Below are 8,063 nucleotides of genomic sequence, written 5' to 3'. Positions count from 1 at the left end.
ACAGTAAATAACAGAAGTTGCCCCAGGGGGATCATAGTACAACACTAAAGTATAATTGTTCCGAACACAACTAATGCAAATTCATCTGAAAGGCAGGCCAGATAGCCTATTTTAGTATGTTAATACTGTGTTTGTTAACCTGGATGATCTGGGGTTTTTTGTTTAGTTTTTTTATGACTGTTGTTCATGAGTCCCTTGTTTGTTCTGAATACTTAAACTTGCATGAACTTTCCAAATAAATGAATGGGTGAACATCATATACAAAAAGTAACCAGGTGTTAATTTGCTCTAAAGCATTGTTTGTCAAATCTTCCTGCATATTAATGTTGTTTTGAAGTAATTGAAGAACTATGCTTTATTAATTGAAACTCATTTTCATTCATTTCATTTCTTGGAAACTGCAGTGATACGCACTTATGCAGAACCTGATTTTGCTGAGTTTGACATGTAACTTAATCTTTGTTGACCCTGAAACAAAATTGTGATTAGCCGATCAGATTTGAAGAATCTTTCGTTTTTATGAAGTTTAGACTTACAATCAGTGTTTGGTGCTATGGTGCCAGCCGGCTGGACATACAGATCATTTTAACCTTTCTAAGAATTGTTAGTCATTAACATAAATACAGTTTCACTTCAGCAGGTGTGAGAAAAAAGAGGAAGAAAGAGAGACCTGAATACACAGATGATCTCAAATAGATCTAATTTTGACATTCTGAAAATTCCTTAGAGTGTACTTAGTCAAATGAAACACACGCCCAACATATTTTCATATACCAGCAATGCAAAATTACTTTCAAATATATAGATATTGAAATAACTGTATTAAGTTGTAAGGAGATGTTTGTAAGTTTTATTGCTAAAATATTAGCACATTATAAGCAGCATCATTTTAGATAGACCACAAAATGTAACTAAATAAGTTTTTAAGAAAATTTGAGTTTGGCTTGTAACGAAAGTGGATTTTGACTGTGTTAATGAGCATAAGGATGTTGTTACAGTAAATCAGACTACAGATTGAACAATGTTTAAATAAATAGTATACATTACACAGCATGGCAATTTGTTTTGAACTGTCTGTAATTCATCAAGCTAGTTTGCACATGGCTTGTTCAGTTTAATAACAGTTAACTATTATTTTAAAAGAAATGTCCTGGAGTGCTCAACAAGTTGCAGCTGTTGAATGTGAGTTATGCATCTGAGCTAGTGGATCCCCAGAGATTAAATATTTAAATACATCAACCGAAAAAAAAACTGAAATGCGATGGTTAACAGATTGAGGAAGTACTCCAGCTTTTCTAGGAACGTGTAATTAATTTAAAACAAACAGAAAAATAATTTATAAAAATACAGATTTTTATGATCTGATGGAGATATGACACACTCAAGCTTTACTTTATTCATCTTTTTAATTAGGCAATTCTTCTAAAATATACAGATTTTTGCCCTCATGCTTTTAGATAAGCAGCAAACACATCAAGACTGAGGTCATGACTATATGTCAGCTCATATTCTCAGTTTTATATGTCCTGACATTGCACCTCAAATATGATAGTAACATGAAAATGCAAGTTAATATTCTTTGTAGTAAGAGGCTGATATTATATTTGAAGAAATTAAATCTACATGATTTGACAAATACATCTTTATTGATGATGAGTGAGTACATATTTGTCAGTGTCTTCAGGAATGTGTAAAATATGTAAAATATGTAGTTTTAGCATCTTAATGAGTCTATAAGTTTATCAAACAAACTTACAGAAAGACAGGAACATACAGAGTAAGAGAGATAGCTATAGAGACATGGCTATTTCCATTTTGATTGAAAAAATACATTTAGACTGACATTTAAATAAAGTCACAAAAAATAGGAAACCTTGAAGTCTTCACAAGTTCTTTTAAAAAATAATCACTGCTTCACCTGGGAAGAAATGCATCTATAGTTAAAACATATTAAAGATACAATACAATCTAAATTGAAGCATGTTTATAACTGCAACAATACATATAATACAGTCAAGTAAAAGAGTGCTTGTTTAATATTTGTATTACCTTGAAGAAGCTGAGTACAGCGCTGTAGGTCAGAGAAAAGAGGAAGAGGAAGATGAATGAAGTGGCAGTGGACCAGAGACTTCTGAACTCATCCTCATCAAGAACATCTTTATTGCAGTCCAGAGCAAAGCCGTTCTCTGGCTCAGGTGGTTCCTCTGAAAACACATATGTATAGTAAGTACATCCCATGACACATATTTGAGAACGTAAATCAAGCATCCTGAATTTAAAGTCCAGTATTATTTAGTGATATATAAACACCTGAGCACATAATAGCTTTATGTCCTACATACATAGACACCTAAAGTATTCACTGAAGAGACAAACATACACTATATTATAGTCCTGTCTTTTAGACACTGTTGGTGCTCTTGAACATACAGTTTATAAAGTATATAAAGGTATATTATTACATTTATGGTATGCTTAGCAAGTACTATACTATTTTTTTTAACTTGGCATTGAATACTGACATACTAATCCAAGTGCACATAAAAACATATCCTATATAACATATGCATGTTTTATTGATTAAAAGCTCAATAATTCCACCTGACCTTGATATTTACCTTTAGAATTAAATAAATGTCTTTACTAGAGACAGAGACAAAAAGACAAAAACGGAAGAAGAAAAAAAAAAACAGGAGCAGAAAGTGAAGCACAGAAAGTTTCTGATTAGGAAAACCACATGAAAGCTGGACTAAATCATGCAAACACAAATATTTATTGCTCGTAAAACAACACAAAATGCCATGTTATATTAAAGAGGAAAGATAAGACTAACAGCAATACAGTAGGCACATAACAAAACACGAACAAGTTATATGATAATGTTCTGGCAATAATGACTTGCATGCACATGTAAGTAAATATCAAATTAAACAAATAGTACTGAGTGTAATCTGACTTTGATGTTTGACCCATGCAGTAAAGTGATACAGACGTCCAGACAAACATATGCACGAAAAACAACACACAAAGATACATAATCAACATAATAAGTGAGCAACAGGACAAAAGCAATGAAACACGTAAGAACAAATAAAGAGCTTGAACATTAGTCACATGATAATTCTGGCTCTTTACTTTTGCTTGATGACTTTTGTAATGGAAGTCTTCTATTGTTTATGCTGCCGTGAATGACTGCACAGGTGACGGCGTTGATGCTCTTATACTCATCTTGTGTTATTGTTAGGATGCTGAGGACAGAAATGGAGCCCTTTTTCTTGATGGGAGCACTGGTTGTGCCCTCTCCGTGAAGCTTATCCCCCAGTTTCCACATGATATAGACATCACCAAGTTTAGGGCTGGTGACCTCACACACATGAGAGACATGATCTGTGTCAGTAGGATCAGGGTTGTAAACGTAAATACTGGGTGTTCCATCTGAATTGGAAGAAAGGGATAAAGGTTTATTAAACAAACAGAAAATTGCATAATATTACACAGCAATAGTGAATCGAGACGAAAGCATTTTGAAAGGTCTTGCAGGCAAAAAATATTTACAACCTTTTAGATTTTATAACTGCACATAATAATATTTTACATTCACTTACCTCCTTTATTAAAACTGATCTCCTTCTTGGTTTCTTTATTATTTTTGTCACGGATGGTGCAAGTGACTTTCTCACCCTTAAACCATTTATCTGTATCAACAGTGACATTGTATTTTCTTGTAGACGATGAACTGTAAGTAGAAACAACTTTTTGTTTCTCAACATTCACTGCACATGACATATCTGCTATATCTCCAGAAAAAACGGCTTCAGCTTCCAGGACAACTTTATCATTTATAAATATGTCTGTCGGAACTGGTGGTTTCAGTGTGAGTGTAATTGGGGCTGATGATGGGTCTGATGGTGGGGCCGTGGTGGGGCCGTGGTGGGGCTGATGATGGGTCTGATGGTGGGGCCGAAGATGGGGCTGATGGTGAGGTAAAACATAAAAGAAAAAGGAGAGAGGAGAGCGTGTTAAATGTTGTTATTGTTATTAGCTGTTATTGTTGTTGTTGTTATTATTTACTTTATATGGAAAGAAGAAATAAAAATAATAATAACAAATTAAATGTAACTTACCTTTTGGAGCAAGAGAAGATGCTTTCGCGCCTTGAGAATTTGACGCTTCGCATTGGTAAGGTTTTTTGGGATCCCAATCGCTTTTTCTCACGCGCAGATGGCTGATTTTGGTATAGTCTCCGTCTCTCCCCCGAACGCCGGATACTGCACGACATCACTCAACGATTTCTTATCAAAATCCGTCCATTTGAAAGAAAGAGAGTCCGCGGGTGAGAAACCACTCGCCATGCAGCCGATGGTGATAAACCCGTCTGAATCAGGAGAGCACTGGGACATGGCGAAGATCGACTTTGGCGGAGACGGTTGAGCTGTGGAGACAGTGCATCGTTCTCAGACTAAATCTATATGCCTACAATGAGCTCACTTGCATAAATTCATTCAGTCTTTCAGTAGGTAGACCTACTTACACATGACCTATTAGACTAGGCTGCATGTCAAATGAATGAGTGGAAGGATACATCGATAAAATAATCACACGAATAAATCTGAAATAAATCGATTATAAAATTTTACATAAACGTCAAATAAAACAAAACGGTGCGATTTACTATTTTTACGCAAGAAGACGTAACTGAGGAGCCTGTGGAAGACTCCCGCGGCTGGTAACTTTGCAGATCCTATTAAATCTTGTGCCGCACACAAGCTAGGGCTAGGCTTAGCACGTACTTGACGTCAATTCTAAATATTGACTGAACTTTTTTTCCCGGTCTAGCAAAACCTATTTTACAGTTTTAGACGCAGGATGCTCGACTGACCCAATAAAAGTATTCTGACGAGCCAATAAAACACAAAATCTTGAGAATTAAGTGAAACTATTTATTTTTCGTCGACGCTATATGCTAATAAATAAAGCGTTAGCCTGTTCATTTAAACAAATGTAGCCTATTACTGGAAAATGCGACTGCATCGATTAGGCTGCTTTGCAGTTGTTTTAAAACGAATCCTTACACATAACCTATAAATGACACGTGTAAGTTAAAACAAACATATAGCCTAACACTTTAATACAGGAACCAATTTTCACTATTAAAATAAAGCGTGACCCAAACGAGCAGACGGTAACCTTACATTATTGTAACACAATGAACTTTGTAATAATTTGAAAATGAATAATTATTTGTAATTATTCATTAGCTTAAATATCGGCCGGGTATGGACCTACGTCGGTGTTTTGCTTGTTTAGATTTGAATTTGAATTATGAAATTGTTTTTTCTTAGTAATAGCGGACGTTTATTATTGTAAAATATAATCAGGAATCGCCATAGCAGTGCAAAAGTGCAAAATTAAAACGCATGAAACACGTTGCAGTCTGGTTACTATTTAGTCACATTTCGCTGTTTTCAGCTTCTAATATTCACATTTTAACACTACTTGGTTTTTGTTAGTTTTCTAGCACAACAAAACATTGTAAAATGATGTAGCCCTTATCTTTAACATTTTCTAATGAAATAATCATTTGACAACAATCAAAAGAACTCTTAAGACTGTAAATACTGCAAATAAAATGACATATACATGTGACATTTTGTCTTATTTTACGATACAACTGTCCTTACATTTAATAAAGTGATCTTACTGTTTGTTACGGTGACCTTAGTGCCGCTTCCCCAGTAGTCGAAAGCCCAGGTACACAATATTATTTTAATGCTACAGCGCAGTACAGAAATGTTTTTCACAAATGCTTAGGATTAAATGCCACGTGTCTGATTTGTTGTTTTATCCGAATACGTGGACGCATCAAATTATGTAAAATGCAGTTATTCATAATTAATGCGAATCTTTGTGTTTCTAGCAAAACTCAGAAACATACCCCGACTTTATTGGCCCTAATCGTAGAGTAAATAACCATTTAAATGTTGATTAAATATAAAAACTTTCTGACAACTTAGCCGATCTGTCACAATTGTTTGCACTTATATCAGATTTAGTTTAAAGTGTTTTTCTTACCTGATGTGACAGTGACCATGGTTCCTTTCCCCCAGTAGTCAAAAGCATCGTCACAATGACAGTTTCACCCACAGATATTGTACAAAATCGTATTACGGGTCATTTTTATTTATTATCCTACGCCACAAAATCGACTATTTATCATTTTTATTATAATTCATTCTTGCAAAACGGACAAGCGGTCTGTATATTTTTCCTATTATTCTATATTCTATATTATGAAATATTAAATATTTCTTACCAGATGTCACTGTGACCGAGGTGCCTTTCCCCCAGTAGTCAAAGGCAGCGTAGTCACAGTGATATTTTTAATTTCTTCAATGCACAAAAACTAACGATTTTTAAAATATCAGCAAACCCAGCTACAGTCCTTTTTGTTTTATGATTAAATGCAACATTGTTCGTGATGGTTTTTTTTCTTTGCATTTTAAAACAAGTGGACTAAAAATATTCTTCTACTACACGTTTTGTTCTTTCTTCTTGTAGTTTGGCTTTAACTAAACAATAATTTACGTTACAGTCATCGATAAGAGCCATAATATGACCCTAATAGTACATTTAGGTTTCGCCATATAGACCTAGATTAATCAAAGCGACTATTTTTGAGAGTTTTAGTGCGCACGTTCTTTAGGTTTTATTCGATATAGTTTACGATTACCGACGACCTTTCCACTATTAGCTCGGTCAAAAATTATGAATATTATTATTCCGTGGCAAGACCACTCTACCTGATCTTCAAAATTGTATAAAAATGGAATAACAGTAAATAGCAACAACATCTTACCTGAGGTAACGGTGACTTTGGTTCCTTTCCCCCAGTAGTCAAAGTAGACATCACAGTGACTGGTGCCTATGAGTTACTAACCAAAAACCCAAACTTCATCAAACTTCAAATTCAAAGTCATTTCTTATTCTACCTTCCTTTTAAATGGATTTAGTAAAACTTGCCTGCCTTTCTAGTATGTCAGAAACTGGATTTGAACAAAAGATATAGCACTAATGCACTAAAAGACCATCAGACAGCTGCAGCTCATCCAGAACGTTGCTGCAGGATCCTGACTCGAACCAGAAAATCAGAGCACATCACACCAGTCCTCAGGTCCTTACACTGGCTTCCAGTGACATTTAGAATTGATTTTAAAGCACTTTTACTCATTTATAAATCACTCAATGGACTAGGACCTAAATACATTGCAGATATGATCACTATTTATACACCTAACAGACCACTCAGATCACTAGGATCAAGTCAGTTAGAAATACCAAAGGTTCACACCAAACAAGGAGAATCTGCTTTTAGTTATTATGCTGCTCGCATCTGGAACCAGCTTCCTGAAGAGATCAGATGTGCTGAAACATTAGTCACTTTTAAATCCAGACTCAAAACTCATCTGTTTAGTTGTGCATTTACAGAATGAGCACTGTGCTGAGTCCGAACTGTTTGCTTCTTTTATTTTAAACTGTTTTAAATCAATCTCTTTTTGCTTTAAATTCAATTTATCTTAAATCAGTGTTTTTATTTTATTTTAATTTCTTTTATTGTTATTTAAATCTTGTAATTATTTTATTTCCTCTCTTGTAAAGCACTTTGAATTACCACGGTGTATGAAATGTGCTATATAAATAAACTTGCCTTGCCTTGTCTAATGTTTGTTGCTATTCAAAATACACTGATATTAAAACGTGAAACCATTTTTAGGCTAAACCTTTCATTCATCTGCCCCTACTAATAATTAAAACTCTGAGACATTTAGCTTTTACATAATTATCATACATTCATTAATTCATTGCGGTCTACAAACACAAGAAATTGTCATTTTGAGTAGTCTTCAAAATATAAAATGCTTTTTATTTAAAGAGAGACTGAATGTAACAAAAGGGCTTCAGACAACAGGTAAGAAAAGATGTTAGCTTAATTACAACACTGAGCAGCTGTGATTGAAGCTGGAGAAGTTTCAGTTAAGTGAAAACTTTAACTGATAGTTTCCCCG

The 8,063-nt window shown here is 34.4% G+C and overlaps 1 pseudogene; it reads right to left on the bottom strand.

Annotated features, from left to right (window-relative positions):
* Positions 1 to 1,827: 1,827 nt before the first annotated feature.
* Positions 1,828 to 6,881, bottom strand: LOC122332176 (annotated as a pseudogene).
* Positions 6,882 to 8,063: the final 1,182 nt, after the last annotated feature.

Source organism: Puntigrus tetrazona, chromosome 3 (assembly GCF_018831695.1).
Source record: "Puntigrus tetrazona isolate hp1 chromosome 3, ASM1883169v1, whole genome shotgun sequence".
Taxonomy (NCBI): Eukaryota; Metazoa; Chordata; class Actinopteri; order Cypriniformes; family Cyprinidae; genus Puntigrus; species Puntigrus tetrazona.
This window is presented reverse-complemented; position numbering and strand designations above follow the sequence as displayed.